This window comes from Kogia breviceps, chromosome 5 (assembly GCF_026419965.1).
Source record: "Kogia breviceps isolate mKogBre1 chromosome 5, mKogBre1 haplotype 1, whole genome shotgun sequence".
Lineage (NCBI taxonomy): Eukaryota > Metazoa > Chordata > Mammalia > Artiodactyla > Physeteridae > Kogia > Kogia breviceps.
In genome coordinates, this window is record NC_081314.1 from 148,872,787 (window position 1) to 148,894,448 (window position 21,662).

At 42.5% G+C, this 21,662-nt stretch overlaps 1 protein-coding gene across 12 annotated transcripts in view; it reads left to right on the forward strand.

Annotated features, from left to right (window-relative positions):
- Positions 1-21,662, forward strand: part of PCBP3 (poly(rC) binding protein 3) — a 215,203-nt gene that overhangs the window by 22,723 nt on the left and 170,818 nt on the right. Inside the window, exon 1 of one of the 12 annotated variants that reach the window (XM_067035285.1) lies at positions 13,802-14,000. The exons of the other annotated variants lie outside the window; for them this stretch is intronic. The gene's annotated coding sequence lies outside the window, so the exon portion shown is untranslated. Of the gene's footprint in view, positions 1-13,801; positions 14,001-21,662 lie in introns of those variants that run through there. 12 annotated transcript variants of the gene reach the window in all.

Genomic DNA, 21,662 nt, shown 5'->3' on the forward strand with positions numbered 1-21,662 from the left:
CCTCCATACTGTTATTTTTCTACAAAGTACATCTTTGTACATTCTGTGCAGATCAGCACAGCTTTATAATTATTGCCTTTTGCAGTTATCTTTTATTTCAGATAGGAGAAAAATGTTACAAACAAAATTACACTTATATTATCTTTTTTACTTCTGTAGTTACCTTTACCAGTGTTCTTTATTTATTCACCTGGATTTGGAGTACTATCTAGTGAGTGTCATTTTATTTTAACCTGAAGGACTCCTTTTAATATTTTTTGTAGGGCAAGTTTTCTAGTGATATAGTCTGTCAATTTTGTTATTTGAGAATATCTTAATTTTTTCTTCGCTTTTGAAGGATAATTTTGCTGGTTATAGAATTCTTGTTTGACAGTCCTTTTTTTTTAATAATTTTGAATTTGTCGTCTCACAACCTCTAGCCTGAATGGTTTCTGATGAGAAATGGGCTGTTAACGTTAATTGAGGATACCTTTTGCATGGTGAGTTGCCTCTCTTCCTGCTTTGAAGATTCTCTTTGTATTTTGATAGTTTGATTATGACATACATATGTATAGGTATTTTGGAGTTTATCCTTAGAGTTTATGGAACTTCTTGGATTTGTAATTTTAAAAATCAAATATGGCAAGTTTTTAGCTATTGTCTCTTCAAATATTGATTGTACCCCTTTCTCTCTCTTCTCTCCTTCTGAGGATTTCATTATGCACATGTTGGTTTGCTTGATGTCCTTGAGACTGTTCTTTTGTTGTGTGTGTGTGTGTGTGTGTGTGTGTGTGTGTGTGTGTGTGTGTAAGACTTTATTCAAGGGGACTACAGCAATGGGGTTTTGCAGTAGGGGAGAGAGATTGGACTCAACTCCTCTGTTCATTTTTCTTCCTACATTTTACTTTCTGTTCCTTAGATTGGAAAATTTCAGTTAACCTATCTTCAAGGTTGCCAGTTCTTTCTTGCCTGCTCAAATATGCTATTGAATCCCTCTAATGAATATGTCATTTCAGTTATTGTACTTTTTAGCAACAGAATTTTTATTTTGTTCCTTTTTATAATTTCTGTCTCTTTATTAATAGTCTTTATTTGGTCAGACATCATTGTCATACTTTCCTTTAATCCTTTAGATCTGGTTCCCTTTAGTTCTTTAATGTATATAAAATAGGTTGTATACAGTCTTTGTCTTGTAAGTCCCACATTAGGGCTTCCTCAGGGGTAGTTTCTGTTGATTGCGTTTTTCCCTGTGTATAGGCCATATTCTCTTGTTTTTTGTTTTTGTTTTTTTGTATGTCTTGTAATGATTCGTTGAAGACTGAACATGTAAATAATATATATGGCAACTCTGAAAATTCGAGTCTGGGATATTTGGTGGTGCTGCTTTTTATAATAGTTTTTGTTTGTTTGTGACTTTCCTGAACTAACTCTGTAAAGTCTATATTCTTTGTCATATATTTCCACTGAAGTCTCAGTTTGGCTAGCTTGGTGGTCAGCTAATGATTGGATAGAGATTTCCTTAAATGCCAGGAATCAGTAAGTCTCCTAGTCTTTCCTGAGGGGCTCTGTGTGTCTGTGTATATTGGGGGCATGCTTCAGCATTTAATCAGACAGTTTACAACTCTATCTTAGTCTTCCCCTCCTGCTTGTGCAGAGCCTCAAAGTCAGCCCAGTGTGAGCACTTACAGCCTCTCAGGTCTTTCCTGGGCATTCACACAACCTTGGGTATGTGCACAACTCTCCATATATGATGTGGTCTTCTAGATTTCCAGGGATATATTGGAGTTTTCAAATCCCCTGTGGACAGCCTATTCCCCAGCTTTTGCTTTTAAGCTTTTGGTTAATTGTTTGCCCCAGCAGTTGTACACTGTCTCAGGAAGTTACAAAATTAAACAGTTGCCTCTAATTGTTTTGATGTATACCTCTGAGGAAAATGCTTTTCTCACTGCACAAGCTCTGACTCAGGTCAAAGAGAGCCTGGAAAGTGGAACCCATTAGCTATGTCAGATAATGACAGTTCTCTGGGAGTAAGTCTTTGAAGGAGTTCCAGCCCTGTTCTGTCCTCTTCTGTGGCTGCCAGGCTGCTGCTTTTCACTATGATTTTAGGCTGTTTGTTTTAAAGACTACTATGGAGTTGAGGTGGTGGTTAGGAGAAATGATGGGAGTAGGGCAAGCTAAAAGACCAAAATTTGCTGTTCTTGAGATTCAACCATTTTACTTTAACACATGCTCCCCAATTGTGGCAAGCCTCTGGTTAAACCCCCAGATTTCTGAAAAAGTTGAATCTGACAGTTTTTGCTGTATTTTCATTGCTTTTATCAAAGAGGGATTTTTTTTGGAGGTTCTTACTTTGCTATTTTCACTGATATCACTCTCTCACCTTTACTCTTTCTTTTTCTTCTCTTTTTTTTTCTTTGCCTCACTATGTGGCATGTGGGATTTTAGTTCTCCAACCAGGGATTGAACCCATGCTTCCTGCAGTGGAAGCACAGATTCTTAACCACTGGACCACCAGGGAAGTCGCTCACCTTTATACTTAAAAGAATTTATTCCTGTATATTGAATTTTATGTTGGCATTATTTTCTTTCAGCACATTAAAGATATCTTTCCACTGTGTCTGGGTTTTATTTTTCCTGTTCAGAAGTCAGTAGTCAACATAACTGCTATTCCTCTGGATGTACTCTGTACGTTTCCTATTGCTTTTAAAGGATTTTCTCATTGGCCTTAGGTTTATATAGTTTGATGAAGTTCCATGCATCCCCTCCCCGCCCAAGGCATGTTGGCTTCTTGTATCTATTATGGAATGATGTCTTTCACAAGTCTGGAAAATTCACTGCTATTATCTTCAGATTTTGCTTCTGTCTCATCTTCTCTCTTCTGTCTTGCTAGGACTCTAAGTAGATGTGTGTTTTTCACCATATATTCTCATGCCCTGTATTTTGTATTACCCAAGGTTTGGTCTCTCCATATTTTAAGTTGAATATTTTCTTCTGAACTAGTTTCCAGTTACTAGTTCTCCCTTCAGTAGCACCTAATCGACTTTAAATCTCATTCATGATTTTTAAAATTTTCAATTGTAGATTTTTAAAAAAATATTCAAAACTGAGTTACTTTTTATAGCTCCTAATCTCTCATTTGTGTTTTTGACCATAGCAAGTAGAGTGTTTTTTGTTTGTTTTTCCCAATTTTTTAATTGTAGTAAAATACATGTAACATAAAATTTAACATCTTAATCATAGCTCTTTCATCTTATAAAACTGAAAGTCTATACCTAATAATCAATAATTCCTCATCCCCCCTTTCTCCCAGCCCTTGCAACCACCTTTGATTGGTTCTACTTTCTGTCTCTATGATTTCTGAGATACTTTAAGGCAGCAGCCCCAACCTTTTTGGCACTAGGGACCAGTTTTGTGGAAGACAGTTTTTCCATGGACAGGGGTGGGGGGGATGGTTTTGGGATGATTCAAGCGTACTACATTTACTGTGCACTTTATCTCTATTATTATTACATTGTAATATATAATGAAATAATTATACAACTCACCATAATGCAGAATCAGTGGGAGCCCTGAGCTTGTTTTCACTTGCCACTTACTGATAGGGTTTTGATATGAGTGTGCAAGCAATTGATTTATGATGGTCTCTGTGTAGTCAAACCTCTCTGCTAATGATAATATGTATTTGCACCCACTCCCCAGCACTAGCATCACCACCTCAGCTCCACCTCAGATCATCAGGCATTAGATTCTCATAAGGGGCATGCAACCTAGGTCCCTCGCATGCGCAGTTCACAGCAGTGTTCGAGCTCTTATGAGAATCTAATGCTGCAGCTGATCTGACAGGAGGCGGAGCTCAGGTGGTAATGCGAGTGATAGGGAGCGGCTGTAACTACAGAAGGAACTTCACTCGCTTGCCCACCGCTCACCTTTTGCTGTGCAGCCCGGTTCCTAACAGGCCACAGACGGGTCTGTGGCCTGGGGATTGGGGACCCCTGCTTTAAGGTAACTCATATAAGTGGAGTCATATATCAATAGTATTTATCTTTTTGTGACTGATTTGTTTCACTTAGCATAATGTCCTCAAGTTTCATCCATGTAGCACGTACCAGAAATTCCTTCCTTTTTTAAGGCTGAATAATATTCCATTGTATGTATTATACCATATTTGCTTATCCATTTAATCTGTCAATGGACACTTGGGTTCCTTCCACATTTTAGCCATTGTGAATAATACTGCTATGAATATAGGTGTACAGATGTCTCTTCAAGATCCTGTTTTCAATTATTTTGGGTTTATATCCAGAAGTACAATTGCTGGATCATATGGTAATTTTACATTTAAGTTTTTGAGGAACTGATACTCTTTTCCACAGAATGTAGTGGTTTTTTTGTTGTAATAAAACATGTATAAAATTTACATTTTAAATGTATAGTTCTGTGGTATTAAGTACATTCACATTGTTGTGCAACCATCACCACCATCCATCTCTAGAACTTTTTTCATCTTGCAGAATTGAAACTCTGTCCCCACTAAACAATAATCCCAGGTGAGAGGGAGGCTCAAGAGGGAGGGGATATGGGGTTATATGTATACCTATAGCTGATTCACTTTGTTATACAGCAGAAACTAACACAATATTGTAAAGCAATTATACTCTAAGGAAGATGTAAAAAAAGAAAAAAAAACAATAATCCTCTCTCCCAGTCCCCTGGAAACTACCATTCTACTTTCTGATTCTATGAATTTGACTTCTCTAGGTACCTCATAGAAGTGGAATCACACAATTTTGTCCTTTTGTAAATGGCTTATTTCACTTAGCGTAATGTCTTCGAGGTTCATACATTTTGTAGCATGTGTCAGAATTTCCTTCCTTTTTAAGGCTGAATGATATTCCATTTTATGGATAAACCACATTTTGTTTATCCATTCATCTGTCGATGGATGCATGGATTGCTTCTACCTTTTGACTATAGTGAATAATGCTGTTAAACATAGATGTAAAGTATCTGTTTGAGTCCCTGTCTTCACTTCGGCATGTTTCCAGAAATGGAGTTGCTGGATCATGTGATAATTCTGTTTAATTTTTTGAAGAGCCACCATACCATTCTCTACTGCAGCTGCACCAGTTTACATTCTCACCAACAACGTACAGGATTCCAGTGTCTCCACATCCTCTCCATCACTTGTTATTTTCTGTTTCTTTAATATTATCCTAGTGGGCATGAAGTGATATTTCACTGTGGCTTTGATTAGCACTTCCCTTATGATTAGTAATGTTGCACATCTCTTTATGTGCTTATTGGCCATTAATAGATCTTCTTCAGAGAAATGTCTATTCAAGTCTTTTGTCCATTTTTAACAGGGTTGTTTATTTTTGCATTATTGCAAGTACAGTTTTTTGATAGTCCAAAATGGGTAATTCTGACTTCTCACGTCTTTGTGCATCTGTTTTTGTTTTCTGTTGTTTCTTTCTCATGGTGTCTAATTTCTTTGCGTGTGCTAGACATTGTATCTGCAGAATTATTTTGAGGAATAATATGAGACCTAGGATGATTGTATCATTTTTGGACAGGTTTTATTTTGTTATCGCTAAGGTTCCTTATTCTTAAAGAAGCCATCTTAATCCCAGTGCAAGCCTGAAGCCAACCAGATGAGCAAAACAAGGCAGTGGTGCATGGGAGGGCTGGTTTGCTTTTCAGGACTTCTCCACATTTAGGGTTTATCCCTTTGTGCTTCCAACACAAGTTGAAGGCTGGTTTCTCAGAGTCTGACTCATGCTTTTACTCTGTGCCCGTAGCCCCCAATTTCTGGATTATTTCGGGTAACTTCAGCATCTATAGTAAAACTCCCAGATGTTAGGACCTTACACAGAAAATTTACTTCTCCTTCATGTAGTAGTCCACTGTGGATGTTCCTCACCAATGATCAGCTTTCCTCTGCATGGTGATTCGGGCCTGGCTTTTGACTGCTGTGGTCCTGCTATCTGCTAGGTTGGTAACATCATCTAGGTCCTGAACTTCCTTTTTGTCCAGCTGGCAGATGGGGAGTACAGTGCAGAGTATGCACACATGCTTTTCATCCATGTTGGCCTGGACATGACATGTACAGTAACTGTAGATGTTCCACTGGGGAGAGCTAGTCATGTGGCCTGCCCAGATGCAAGTGTGAGGTGGGCGAAGTGTAGTCCATGGTTAGCAGCTGCATGTCTGTTTGGTGGACAGTTACCTCTGCCTCAGTCCTTCCCCTTGGCCCTGAAATATCTGTGCACATTCTTCTTTTGCAGCTGTATTCATCTTCCCCAGGGAGAACAAATCCAGGTATGGCTCTTGAGGTTTGGTGACTGAACTAACACACAGGTTATCTGCTGCTCATACTGTTCAGTGATGGAGCCAAACCACTGACAACTGCAATGGAAAACCCTTCCATTTGAAAGGGGAGAAATGGAAGATGAACATCAGTCCTTGGTTCAAAGCAAGAGTGACACCCGGAGGATAGGTAGTATGAAGGCGTCTGTCAATGACTATTAAACAGAGGCCACCAGGAACTCACCTGGCACCTGTGGTGGAACAGGTTGGGACCATACACCATGGGGAAACTGTGGGGCATTGATGTGAGAGGGTGTTAGAAAGAATCTGTTACAGGATTTGGGCTTTGGTTGGATGATTTTGGGGAGGATCGAAGAAAGTAGAGTGCTGTCAGTAAGCAGGGGCCATTTTATGAATGAGTATCTTAACAAATTTTATCTAAGGCAGGGTGGATTAGGGCGAGGCTAATGCTGCAATTGGTAAGGAAGCAGCCCTTCCGCATGTTAGCCGAGAGAGGCCACATGTGGTGCTTTAGGGCTTGGACAAAGTTCATGTTTTGTTTGTGCTCTGATGTGATGATGGCGATGGCGTGGTCTTGTCTTGATCCATCCTGGTTCCACTGTGGTCTCGTCTGATTCTGTTACCTCTGTCCTGGGAGTATCTGCCCAGACTCCTTGCCCTGACCATGGGAGGCTTTTCCTTGTCCTTTGTCCTCTGTGGGCACAGCTGCCTGGGACCTTGGAGAGGATCTCTCCCTTGACGGGCGGGGTCTGCCCAGATTCCAGAGCTTGCTTCCGCTTGTGGAGTTTGGAGGCTGGGGATTGTTTTGACAGTCACTGACTTACTTTAGGCTTCTGTTTCTTTGGCAGTAGAAATTCCCTCAAATTCTAGTAGCTTCTGATCTGTTTGCTTTCAGCAGTTCCATGTGCCCATCCTTAGTTCTTTCCTAGTCATGACCCTCTGGCCTGGTCATTATCTTTGCTTTCTCATGCCTGTGTTTCTTTCTGCTCAGGGTATATTGAAGGCATGGCTGTGGGTGGGAGAGAAACCCTATTATCTGATCTGTGTGTACAGCTGAGCCCTCTGTTTAACCAAGGAGTCTTCATGGGCCTATGCTTCTCAGAATAGTTTGAGCCTTACATCTTACTCTTGGGGTGCAGACGGGGAGGCTTTTCCCACGAGGTGAGCCCCATGTTTCTGGACTGTCTCTAGGTGCTTTCTGGTCTCTCAAGTAGGCCAGTTTTTGCCTAAGCTCTTCTCTTGCTGTGATGCCTGTTTCAGCAGAGCAGGTGACAGTCACCCAGGCTGCTGGCACTCCTTTTTCTCCTGTCCCCGAGCTGGAGGCTGGGTGTGAGTGTGGTCTGCCTTCAGATGATCACTGCTTTGCAATGCATAAAATAGGGCTTCCTCATTACCAGCTGCTTGACAACGGTTTTTATTATGGCATCACCCCAGTTCAAAGAAGCCATTTGTGTCTTAATTCATCTCTGTTGAAATATGTATTTAATGATAGAGAATTTAAAAGAGGAAAATTTCTGAACCAAACTCTTTGGGGATTGTTTGAACCATTTTCTATTTCTCTGTTTCTCTACCACTTGGATGTGAAGCCATACATTCGTGGCCGTTTTCTAGGCAGACATTACAAGGGCACAGTATTGGAAGTTCATCTTTCCTGTTTTTAACTTTTAAAGTTAAAAAGTTTTAAAGGCTGTTTTAATCAGCCTTTTCTGATTTCTTATAAGAAGAAAATATCAGATGCTTCAATTTTGGGGGACTAAATTGGGATATACATAAGATAAATAAAATCAGTGCAGAAAACCACTTTGAACCCAAGTTGTAGTGATGTCGAAAACTCACACGGCACCGCTCCCTCTTTGCATTGTGGTGGCTGAAGCCTGGGGCCCTTCCCTTGCTCTGAGTCTGTCTCTGCTTTGGAGAAAGGAGGATATGAGTACCTGGCCTGTATCCTCTTGGGGAATTCTCTTGTGGAAGCAAAATGAGATGACTGACATGCAAACATGTTGGATAGTAAAGCTCTCTGGGTCTAAAAGGCATTATTTCATCCTGAAGTACTTTTGGGGATAAATAGTTTATTGGCACACTAAGTTTATCCTCTGAGGCCAGGTGCTCCTACGATAATGTACCCAAGCCAACCTTGGAAACTTGTAGCATCTCAGAGTGAGGCGGGCCAGCGGGCATGTCCCTCTGTGATTTTCACTGAGTTGGGTGCTTTTCCAGGGAGTTCTGAGCTGTATTCATAATTGTCCTTAAGCAAACAGAAACAGTCTGAAGTGGTGCCAGTTCACAAAGAGTGCAGTTTACAGGGGTCTGTAGCATGACACAGTTAATAATCGCCCATGATAGTTAAGTGCCCCAGACTGGTAGTTTGAGTTTTCATGGAATTTTAAACAGATGAGATTTTGTAATAGAGCCATGTTTCTTACTGATATCTTCCATAACCCCTTATGATTAAACTGTTGCTGAATTTCCTAGACTTGATTAATTACCTCATTAATTAAACAGACAAATAATGAAGTAGATTATTTTGCTTACTGAGAAATTGTTAATCTTGAGGTAGCTGTACTTCTCTAGGTCCACTTAGGGAGCTGGAATTTTTCATTTAATGGTCTTTTCAAATTCATGTATTATCCATGTGATCGGCATGGAGACTGACATTGACAGAGGTGTTATTTTATCTCAGGGCACTGTGGTGACATGTGGACAACTGGTCCCCAGAGGGGCTGTGACCCTGGCTTCTGCCATCTCTCTTCCCTACTTCCTGGAGTTCCTGAAACTGGGCTCTGGCCCCTGGGGACACAGCTCCCTGCTGCCTGGCATCTTTGGCTCTGAGGGGCTTCTTGCTCTTAGCTACACCCCACATGGTGTCTGTTATTTCTCTTTTCCTTGCTCTGGGCACCACTGCACCTTCTGGGCACAGTTTCTCCTGAGTGGATGGGGAAGCCCGGGAGCTGGCAGAGTGTGCCCACTGCCCCAGTGTTCTGCGGCCTGGCTCCAAGTCTCCCCCGTCTGGAGGACGGAGCACGGCGGGGCTGAGGCCCTGTGCTCTGCTGGACCTGTGAGAGGAGCCTGGCTGTCAGCGCCCTTCCTTCAGACCCAGGAGGAAGTGCCTGGAGCCAGGGGCCTGGGGTCAGCTTGGTGAGGCTGGGGTCCTTGGCCGGGGCTGTCTGCCTGTGGTCAGATCTCATTCAGCTGGGCACACCCTCCAGACCGACCCAGGCTCAGCTGGGCTCCACCGAGGGTGCCCAAGGGTGAGGCCCAGCACTGTTATCTGCAGCACCCGTTAGGCAAAGAACCAGATTGGAATGCCGAGCTGGAAGCAAGCCACAAGTCCTTACTGAACAGATGATTAAAGTCCACCATGAGGTGAGGATTCTCTGGTGAGTGGTCTCCAGGATCTCAGTTACGACCCCATAAGGCTCAGGTGCGGGGCCGGCACCATAGGCCTGTCGCTTCTCCTCTGTAGGCAAACCTGAGACTCCCAGTCCCTTGTCAGCCCTCTAGCACCCATAGGCTGACAACCGAAGCTGTGATCTGTGGACGTTTAGGGTTCTCCAAGACCCCTTCACGGGGGGGACATGATTCCCACGTTGTCATAAAGATCTGGAAACATGATTTCCTTTCTCACCGTGCTGATCCCTGAGCTGATGGCACAGAAGTGATGGCAGGCAAAACTGCGGGCACCTGAGCCCCATCGCACCGGGGGACGGGGGACGGGGGGCGCGCGGGGGTGGGCCGGGCGGCCGGGCCGAGTCCTACAGTCAGAGTCCTTCAGCACCACCACTGCATAGAGAGCCACTTGCATGCGAAGAGAATGTCCTCGATGAAGCAGTAAGAATGATTTATTTAATTAAATCTTGACCCTTGGGCACATGTCTTTTAAATGTTCTGAGAGACAGACTGGGAATTTGCACAATGCACGTCTGCAGATGGAATCACGGCAGTTGTTTCGAGGAAAAACAAGCGCTTATGCTTTTTTTGGGTGGGGAGCTGAACTCGCCCCTCTTCTCATGGAACACTGTTTTTACTTAAAAGAATAACAGACAGACAAACCGTGGTTATTCAGACTTGTGTTTTTGGCAGACAATGTCTGAAAATTGGACTAAGTGAGCCTGTGACTTCAAAGGAAATAACTGCCGGTGTTTGTTGCAACTGACAAAATTTGAGTTTTCAATCATAAATTAGAATTTTGAAAATTTGTGTCTGCTATGGTGAGCTTGACAGCTTCCCAGTACTTAAAGATGTTTCTGATGAACTCAGTGGTGATTTTTAACAAATGTGATTTTTTGACATTATATATTGAAATGTATTCAGGAAGATCTGCATCACTCACTGAGCCAGTATTTTCCAAAATGACTAATGCATGATGTCACACCAACCATGCATGGATGAAATATATGTTTAGGGTGCAACATTGCTAGATAATGGGTTTTAATGTTAATAAAAGTTTATTGATGGGGTTTCAGATTCCATGTTGCAAGTAACCTTTAAGAAATGACCACTTGCTGAGTTTTTTATTTGTTTGTTTTTTTGTGATACGCGGGCCTCTCACTGTTGTGGCCTCTCCCGTTGCGGGGCACAGGCTCCGGACGCCATGGCTCAGCGGCCATGGCTCACGGGCCCAGCCGCTCCGCGGCACGTGGGATCTTCCCGGACTGGGGCACAAACCCGTGTGCCCTGCATTGGTAGGCGGACTCGCAACCACTGCGCCACCAGGGAAGCCCACTTGCTGAGTTTTGATGTCATATCAAAGAATATCCATGCTGATCCGATAAACCTATGCAGATACTCCTGTTTCCAGCCACGCGTCTGGGTGCGGATGGGCTTTTGTCACATACTTTAACCAAAACAACGGTTCACAACAGATTGAATGTAGAAGCAGGTGTGGCAATCCAGCTGTCTTCTATTAATCCTGACGTTAGAGTTCCAGAAATTCTTCTAATTTATTTTTGTTTGGAAAATATAGTTATTTTTATTAAAAAGTGTTATTTTCATTGTTATGTAATGGGCTTATTATTCATTGTGAATGAATTACTGAATAAATAATTTTCAAATCTCTCTGTGTTAACTGCAAGTAAATATCAATAAATAGAATCCATTTAAGAAATAATTTGAGGAAACAAAGGGGTCCTGAGTCCAAAAAGTTTGAGAACCACTGGTCTGATGTCATAGGAAACTGGTGCTTGAGTGGAAACGCCAGTGGTTTTGGTGAAGGACCTCAGGGAACTGCTGAGATGATGAGCTGTCACCAAGCACTGAGTCAAAGAGAAGACTGAGTTCTTTATTTGTTTTTTTTTAAGTGAATGCTAACAGGAGAGTGGGTTCAACTGAAAGACTGACATTGGAAAGAAACAGAGATTCATTTCAACTTTCCTATTGTAAATAATTTTAGAAATTAACATCAGGATTTGATTTTCAAGACAAAACCCTACAAAAGCAACCAACTGAGCCAGCTTTATTTGTGAAATATGGAAATAAAGGCTTACTTCTCTAAAAAAAAAAAGACAAAAGCCCTACAGGCAATTCTGCTCTGTGATGGAAAATCTATCTAACCCAGATTGTTCAGTTACTCAACAACGTTTATTAGTACCAGCACTATTAGTGGGGTATAGACCTCTGTGCTAAGTGCTAAGAGGGAGACCAAAGGTATTATAGATGGTTTTTTTCTGATGCTAAGAGGTTTTTTCTTCCAGTAATTTATGAGGGAGAGAAGGTGGGTAGGACAAGTTCTCAACTGAAAAGCTGTGTGAGAAGATACAGGACAGAGGAGACGGGAAAGCTGTGCCTGGCTGCAGCAGCTGCTCTGCAGCAGGGCTCTGGGAGGCTGAGGAGGGAGTGACCCTGGGTCTGGTCCTGGAGCCGTCTGGCAGGTTAGGTCCCCTGGACAGAGATGCACATTTCACTGCCTGGTGTCAGGAAGCAGAGCTGTTGGCTGGCTCACTTGTGGTTTCTGGGTGCCAGTGGAGGAACAAAGGTGAAGAAGCATGCCTCTCAGCTGCAGGGTGGTCATCGTCTTTGGGGGCAGCACCTGGGGTGTGGAGGTGTGCCCTGTGCTCGCCCCTAACTCTGCCTTAGCACCTCTCCCTGGCTGGTAACTCTGGGCTGGTTCTATGCTTTTTATGGAAAGAACAGTAAAGCTTCTTCTAATGAGAATTGGGGAGTAGGGAATTCTGATTAATTGCATTTCCCTTTCAGTTCCCAGACCATCAGGGAAAAAAAATTTTAAACCCTAAGATTAAGTTTCTAATTTATTGCCTAGGATATGTTAAACGTGATTGAATCTTTCTAAAAAGACAGGATTTTGCAGGGCCTCAAGGCATCATTGACCATAAAATATTACTATTCCTAAATTCCTGAGAAATCTTACCTGGTTTAGAGCTCCTGTCTCAGAGTAGAAGTGCCTGCAGGGAACACTGTCACTGTGACGAGTGGGTCCTGTCCCCAGCTCCTTGCTAGTAGAAATGAAGTCAGAAACCTGGCTTCCTGTCCCCGATATGACAAGCTGCATGTGCCTTTGAACTCCCTTAAAGCCTGTGTCTCTTTCCGGAAACTAGGTGTCACTGAGGTTGGTGTCTAGTGACCCACAGGAAGATGTGTGTGTGGTTGAGCTCTCTGCCGGAGTTGAGTGGAGGGAGGGCACCCTGCACTTCGGCTTGCTTTCAGAACGCCATCATCACCTCTCTGAATAAGAGTCACTCACAGGAGTCTCAGCCCCTCGTCCACCTGCCCTCCCCTGCCAACACATACACACAACCACACACACACAGGCACACAGGCATGGTCTCCAGAATGAAGGAATAATGACAGTGTGGGAAACGATGTGGAATTTTGTTAGCCTTCGGGTCACTTGGAAGAGCCCTGGCCACCTCTGTCTGGAGACTTAGCTTCCGATTCCTCCGCCGCGTGGGTTAGGTGACCTGTGCCCGTCTTAGTTCCCACTGACGCCTTTCATTTCCTTGGCACTGAACGTTTCCCTCCATTTGTGGGCCGTATCTGAGTTGCTATGTGGAGCGAAGGGCTGTGGCACTTGACGCTAAAGAGCTGGCTGGTCTTTAAATAGCACAGCACCTATAAACAGAATCACCTGTTCTACAGCCTGGTATTGAAGAAGATTGTTCCCAGAGGATTCTGAGTGGCTGTTGGAGCGTTAGAAAGGCAGTAAAATGCTCCTCACTCCGCCCCTTACGTGAGGCAAGGCTGGCTGAGAACACACACACCGTATCAGAGACATTTCTTTGCGGCTGGGCCGGAATCATCCCTGACAATGCATTACACTCAGGTTCCATCAGGATGAAGAATGGCCAGGCCAAAATCTCCTTGTTTATTGGAAACTTAGTCATTTGTTCTCTGAGTCAGCGTAATGGCGTGTAATGTTCACATCACATTCTTTTGGGGCCAGGCCAAGAACCAGCATGTTTGCCAGCGTTTCAGCAATGAGCTAATCAGGCTTTTGGCTCCTACATTCCTGGCCAAGAGCTCCACTGGAATTAATAGTGTCACTGCAGCAAACCAGGGTCCTCGCAAAGGTTGCTCTTTATTTTCCTGTGTCATATGCTGGCCCTTGCTTTCATCAGATGAGCCGTAAGCCCCTTCTCCTCCAGAAGGTCTTCCCAGGCTGAGGCTCTGAGATGTGATGCTAGAAATTCAGCCCAACAGATTATTTACTGAAAAGCCCTCTCCTGACTGCTGCTGAGGATGTAAGTACAGGGGAGAGTCTTTCCATGTAATCCACTTGGGGGTGGGGCATGATGCACGCACACATGTGTCCTCAGGACCGTGAAGCGCCAGCCACACAGCATCAGAGAAGAGCAAGAGGAGTATGTGGAGCTCCGGGGAGGCGGGCACTTTGGAAGGAGGTGGAAGAAGGCCTTGGAGAGGACAGGCGTCTCACCTGTGTCCTGGAGACTGCGGAGTGCGGGCTGGCACGCGGGAGGTGGGCAGGAGGTGATAGCTGTCCTAGCTTTATTGCGACACTTCTGTTTTCTAACTAGTAAAATAGAAAAAAAGTGTCTTGCACATCTGCTGGGGCCTAGCTTGTGAGACGACAGGGAGCCGCCTGGGGAAGGCGCCCAGGCAGGGTGGGCACCTGGCGCCTGGCGCGCGGCGACCGAGATGTCTGAGAGCCTGGGTTTTGTCCGCCCTCTGCCCCTTCTGCTGCCACAGAGTGGATGGAGGAAGCGCCCTCTGTAGTGTGTGGACATGAATAGTACATGTCTGATTAAAAAAGAGCCGTGGCGACATGCTCTGTCTCTGTCGTACTCATAAGATACTCTAAGTAGGGAAACAACCTCTTTGTGATTTTTGAAAAGTGTTTAGTGTGATAAGGGGAAAAGTAAAAAAGTAAAAACAATGAAATCAATAGAGAGGGTATTCTCAAGAAGTTTGTGCCAGAGCAGGAATTCAAAAAGCTGTTTAAAGGAATTGTTCCTGGCTCTGTGGGATCGCAGTGCACACACCACAGGTTGGCTCTCCGTTCAACTCCTCTACCACTGACGGGCATCTGGGGTTTCCAGTTTGGGGCTATAAGAATAAAACTCCTCTGACTGTTCTTGTAGGTTTCTTTGGGCCAACATAGACACACATTTCTCTTGCATATGTATCCAGAAGTGGAATTGTTGTGTCATAAGGTTGGTGTCTGTTTATTTTTAGTAGGTAATTGCCAGACAGTTTTTCAAAGTGGTAGAGCCAGTTTGCAATCTGTCCAAAGATGCCTGAGAATTCAGTTGCTCTGCACCCTCAGCAACACTTGCTGGTTTCTGTCCTTTTCATGTCTGCCTTTCTGGAGTTGTGTGCTGGTATCTCACTGTAGTTTTAGTCTCCATTTGCCTGATCACTGATAACGTGTTTTTTCCCACACCACCAAGCAATTCTTCAACATCGGCTGTATATCCTGTAGTTCCACTCAACTATGACACCATCTACCTGGAGACGGCGTCAGATTCCACAGGCCAAGGGCTCAGTCTCACCAGGCCGTCCCTGTCCCCCTTCAGATGCCAATCACAAGTCCAAGTTGTTACCTGTGCTTCTGACCAACTGACGGTAAACTGGAGGTTCCCATGACCCACCTCCTTGGGTTTGATTAATTTGCTAGAGTGACTCACAGAACTCAGAGAAACATTTACTTATGTTACCAGTTGATTGTAAAGGATACAGATGAACTGCCAGATGGAAGAGATTCGTAAGGTAAGGTATGTGGGAAGGGACTTGAAGCTCCTGTGCTCTCCAGGTCCACCGCTTTCCCCTCAGCTCTACCTGGTCACCGACCGGGAAGCTCTCCAAAGCCCGAAGCCTAGCCTTTTGGATTTTTATGGAGGCTTTGTTACCCAGGCATAATTGATTAAATCGTTTGCCATTGATGATGGAGCTCAATCTCCAGCCCCTCTCCCCTCCCTGGAAAGGTCCAGCCCTCTAATCATGTGGTTGGTTCCCCTGGCCACCAGGTCCCAGCCTTGGGTTACCTAGGGACTTTCAAAAATTATTTCATTAACATAGCAAAAGATACCTTTATCCCTCTTTCACTTCAGGAAATTCCAAGGGTTTTAGGAGCTCTTTGCCAGGAATGGGGATAAAGACCAAATATGTATTTCTTGTGGTAAATCACATTGAGCACTTCTTTATGTTATTGTCCATTTGAAGGTCCTCTTTTGTGAAGTGCTTGCTCAAGTCTCCTGTCCATTTTTGGTCTGTTCTCTCTCTTTTTTTTTTTTTTTTTTTGCGATACGCGGGCATCTCACCGTTGTGGCCTCTCCCGTTGCGGAGCACAGGCTCTGGACGCGCAGGCTCAGCGGCCACGGCTCACGGGCCCAGCCGCTCCGCGGCATGTGGGATCTTCCCGGACCAGGGCTCGAACCCGTGTCCCCTGCATCGGCAGGTGGATTCTCAACCACTGCGCCACCAGGGAAGCCCTCTCTTTTTTAAAAAATTGTAGTGGTTTTGTATATCCTGGAGACAAATTCTTTGTTTAATATATACATTGCAAATGTCTTCCCCCAGGGGGTAGCCTGTCTTTTCACTCTTTTAATGAGGTCTTTTGATAAATAGAAGTTCTTAATAGTAAGTTCAATTTATCCATCTTTTCTTCTATGAGTAATGTTTATTGTATCTGGTTTAAGAAAAATTTGTTTACCCCAAGGCCAAGACGATATTCTTCTGTGTCTCCCTCTAGAAACTTTATTATATTCCTTTAACATTTAGGTCCATTCCAGTTGTGTCTAGTGTGAGATATAAGTCCAGGTTCCCATTTTCTCTGTGGATATCCACTTCATCTAGTCTCATTTACTGAAAAGACTATTTTCCCCGCCAAATTACAGGTGGTACCTTTGCAGAAGATCAAGTGTCCTTATGGATCAGGGTCCAGTCAGGAGACAGTAGTTACACCAGTAATTTGAATAGGGAACATTTATTATAAAGAATTGTTAACTAGCAAAAGGGATTAACTATCAAACAGGGTACACAGTAAGGTTGCTGTAAAGAATACAGGAATAGCAGATGTACGGAGCAGCCGCTTCCTCTGGAGCTGAGGGGAAGTACCTGGAGATGGAACAGACTCGGAAGAGGGTCTCCCCAGCAAGTCTAAGGTTCAGCATTGCTGGAGAAGTCATGGCTGTGACCCACTGGAGAAATTCACTGAGGTGCTTCAAGCTGGGGTTGGCTGCTGTGGTGCCCGTGATACACTAGGAAGTCACCTGCAGGGATGCCTGCTGTACTCATTGAGGAACTGCCCCCTGGCCTTCATGTTACAGAGCAAGAAGAAAACAACAACCCTGGAACCTGAAAGAGAACCCCTTCCTCTTGCAGTGCTCTCTCCTGACAATGCCATGACTGTGTCAGCTGGCCATGGAGAAATGTTCTTGGGTCCAGCACTAGTATCACAAAAACAGAGCCAAGAAGGGTGATTTGGGGCCGAGAGGCAATAAATAGATAATGGGCACACCTTCCATGTGTGGGTCTGTTTCTTGACTATGTTCTGTTTCATTGGTCTGTTTCTCCATCTGTCAGAGCTGCTATACTGATTACTGTAGCTTTACAGTTCTCACCCTGATAATGGCTGGTGGGGTCCTCCACCTGTGTTTGTCTAGTTTGGCTGCACTACTGTTAAGTTCTTTGCATATCTTTATCATTTTAGAATCAGCGTACCAATTCCTACAAAAAATCTGTTAGGATTTTCATTGGCATGTTTTGGTTCCATAGATCAGTTCAGAGGAGAACTGACATGTTTACAATATTGAGTCTTCTAAATCAAAGAATATGGTTTATTCCTTCTTGTATGTTGTCTTTAACGTTTTCCAATGATGTTTTGTTGTTTTTAGTGTAGAGGTCTTGCATAGGTTTTGTTTGATTTATTTCCGAAAATTTTTTTGATGATATTGCTGTTACTATATAGAAATGCAGGTGGGTTTTGCATATTCACCTTCTATCCAGTGACCTTGCTAAATTTACTTAACAAATGTTGTTGTAATGGTGTGTTAAGATCTTCAACTATGATTGCGGATTTTTCTGTTCCTCTTTCTAGTTCTGCTTTTGCTTTGTATATTTTAAACAGACAATATTAGTTGCATACCAATTTAGGGTCTTATGGTTTCTCATTGAATTGACCCTTTTATCATTGTGAAGTGTCCTTCTTTTTCTCTGCTCTTATGTTTTGCCTTAAGGTATTTTTGTCTGATGATAATAAAGCCACTGCAGCTTTGTGTTGCTTAGTGTTCATGTGTTACAGCTTTTTCTATTCTTTCAACCTACAGTAAGGACGGTATCCTTACTTTCATTTTTAAAATTATTATTATTTTTAAATTTTATTAATTTTCTTTGGCGGCGTTGGGTCTTCGTTGCTGCGCACGGGCTTTCTCTAGTTGTGGCGAGTGGGGGCTACTCTTCTTGCAGTGTTCAGGCTTCTCATAGCTGTGGCTTCTCTTGTTGTGGAGCACAAGTTCTAGGCGTGTGGGCTGTAGTAGTTGTGGCTCATGGGCTCTAGAGCGCAGGCTCAGTAGTTGTGGTGCACCGGCTTAGTTGCTCCGTGGCATGTGGGATCTTCCCTGACCAGGGATCGAACCCGTGTCCCCTCCATTGGCAGGCGGATTCTTAACCACTGCGCCACCAGGGAAGTCCCTGTATCCTTACTTTTTAATTATGCTTGTTTTGAACAGAATATAATAATGTTTATTCATTTTAGTTGGAGTGTTTATTTACATTTAATTTGATTTTTGAAATGTTGGGTTTAATTCTACCATCTTGCTGTTTGTTTTCTTTTTGTTCCACTGGTTCTTTGTTCCTTTATTCCCCCTTTCTTGCCTTCATTTGGATCAATCATCAATCAGTTTTTTATTTCATTCTTTTAATCTCCTGGATTTTTATTTATTCTTACATTAAAAGTCACCCAAGAGATTTCAATTACATCATGACTTATTACAGATTCCTCTGATATGGTCATATATTTCTGCTTCTATGTGTAAGTCCAACATGACATTATTTCTGTTTTAAGCAGTTGATATTTTAAAATATTTGTTCACATATTTACCCTTTCTGGCATTCTTCATTCCTTCCTGTGGTTCTATGCTTGTATTTGGGAATATTTTCTTTCAGCCTGAAGAACTAAACTTATTTTTGTAGTGCAGGTCTATTGATGACAAATTCTCTTGACCTTTGCCTGAGAACACATTTAGGTTCCCTTCGTTTCTGAAAATTAATTTCACTGGGTATAGAATTCTACGTTGACAATTGTTTTCTTTTAGCATTTTAAATATGTAAGCATTTTAAACACGTTCTCTAAGTCTTCTGGCTTTTATAGTGCTTGTTAAAAAGTCAACCTTTTGTTTTGCTGTTGTTTCAAAGAAAAGGTGTGTTTTTATTCTTTGCCTGATTTTAAGATTTTCTGTCATCGTGCCTGTGTCTATGAGTGTATACATGCATGTGCATGTGTTTTGTGTTTATCCTGCTTGGGGTTCACGGGACTTTTTGAATTATGCATTGTCTTTAATAAGGCTTGGAAAATTCTCAGCCATTATTCATTCAAATGCTGCTGTTACCCCATTCTTTCCCACTTTCTTTCTCATTACACGTATGTGAGACTTTTTGACCATGTCCCACACATTCTTATGCTTCGTACTGTTTCCATTCTTTTTTACTATTTTTTTCTCTCTGAATTTCAGTTTTAGATGCAAATATCCAAAAGTTTGGATATTTTCTATTGGACCTGTCTGAGTTCCTCTAATTGTGTCTTTAATTTTGGCTGCTTTTCTTTTAAAGACATCCAATAAGTTCTTAATATTATATTTTTCAATTATAGAATGTCAATTTGACTACTTTTCTATAGATTCTAAGACTGCTGAAATTTTTCATCTTTTCATCCATTTGTTTCTCTCTTCCTGTTTTTAAACATTTTAATCAGTTTTTTGTTATAAAATTTATTTACATAAATACACTACATCCATTTAAGGTGTAGAGTGGATGAGTTTTGACAGTTGTGTGCAGCCATGATACAGAGCATTTCCGTCACCGCAAGAGATTCCTTGTGTCCATTTACAGTCCATTCCTTGTTCTGCCTTTGGGTCCCAGGAAAGTACAGACATACTTTTTGTCACTGTAGAGTAGTTTGTATTAATGTAATCATACACTATGTACTCTTCTTCTGTCTGGCTTCTTTTACTCAGCATGATAATTTTGAGATTCATTCATGCTGTGGTTATCAGCACAGTGTTGAATAGCAGTGGTGAGTGTGGACAGCTTTGCCTTGTTGCTAGTCTTAGGTATGAAGTTAGCTGTAGGTTTTTAGTTGGTGCCCCTTATTAGGTTGAGAGAAGTCCTGTCCCTGGTTTGTTTAGAATTTTTATCAACAGTGGGTGCTGAATTTTGTCAAAGGTTTTTCTGCATCTATGGAGATGATCATCTGGTTTTTCTCCTTTATTCTGTCAATATGGTAAATTACATTGAATGATGAATGTTAAACCAACTTTGAAATCTTGGGATAAGCCTCATTTGGTTGTGATTTTTTTTTTTTTTTTTTTTTTTTTTTTGCGGTACGTGGGCCTCTCACTGTTGTGGCCTCTCCCGTTGCGGAGCACAGGCTCCGGACACGCAGGCTCAGCGGCCATGGCTCACGGGCCCAGCCGCTCCGCGGCATGTGGGATCCTCCCAGACTGGGGCACGAACCTGCGTCGCCTGCATCGGCAGGCGGACCCTCAACCACTGCGCTACCAGGAAAGCCCCGGTTGTGATTTTTTTCCTTTTAAAATATTTCTGGATTCGATTTGAGAATGTTTTAAGGATTTTAGTTTCTAGTTACATGAGGGATAGTGTTTTGGAGGTTTTTTTCTTATAATGTCTGGGTTTTTTTATCAAGATAATATTGGCCTCATAAAATAAATTTGGAGTGATCTCTCCTCTCCTGTTTTCTGGAAGAGTTTGTATATAATTAGTATTATTTCATTCATAAATGTTTGGTAGAATTTACCAGTGTAGCTCTCTGATCTTAGAGTTTTTAACTAGGAATTCAATTTATATAATCAATATGGCCCTGTGCGGGTTATCTATTTCTTTTTGAATGAGATTTGGTAGTTGTTGTCTTTCAAGGAATTTTACCAATTCTTCTAAGTTGAATTTATTGTCTAAAGTAGTTCAGGATAGTCTCTTATTATTCTTTTATTGTCTGTAGCACCTGTAGAGATAATTCCTCTGTCATTCTTGTTATTGATGATTTATATCCTCATTATATTATTATCTTGATTATTCTGTTATTATACATTTATACATTTTGTTGATCTTTTCAAAGAACCAGCTTTTAACTTGGATACTTTTCTCCATGCCTTTAAAAAATATTGTTGATTTCTGCTCATTATTTCTTTCTTTCAACTTACTTTGGGTTTACATTGCTCTCTTTTTTTTTTCTAAGCTCCTTGAGATGAACTCTAAGACCATTGTTTAGAAATCTCTAGTTTGTCCCTGATCTTGAGAATGGCCTTTCTGGGTTCTTGACCAAAACGCTTACAGGTCCCTGTCTCCTCAGCTCTGAAAGTTCAACCAGTTAAAAGATTTTGGGCTCCTGCCACACACTGATGGGTGCAAAATCTGGCAAATGACTTGAGGGGGAGATGAATTGGATACTTACTGCAGGCCCCTTTCCTTTAGTGGGACTCAGTCCCCTAAACATGTGAAGATATGGGGAGAAACGTCAGTCTGTCTTGCTGGCCCAGTCCCCTGGCCTTTTGCACAGTCCCAGAACTCAGCAGTTGTCTGGTGGGGAGAACAGGCCTTGCGTTGGATGCTCCTTTAGTTTCCAGTCTGTTGCAGGCCTTGAGGCTACAAAAACGCTCTGCTGGTTTTTCTTTCCTCCCATAGAATCCCTTAGCTTGGACCAAGCCTGATTC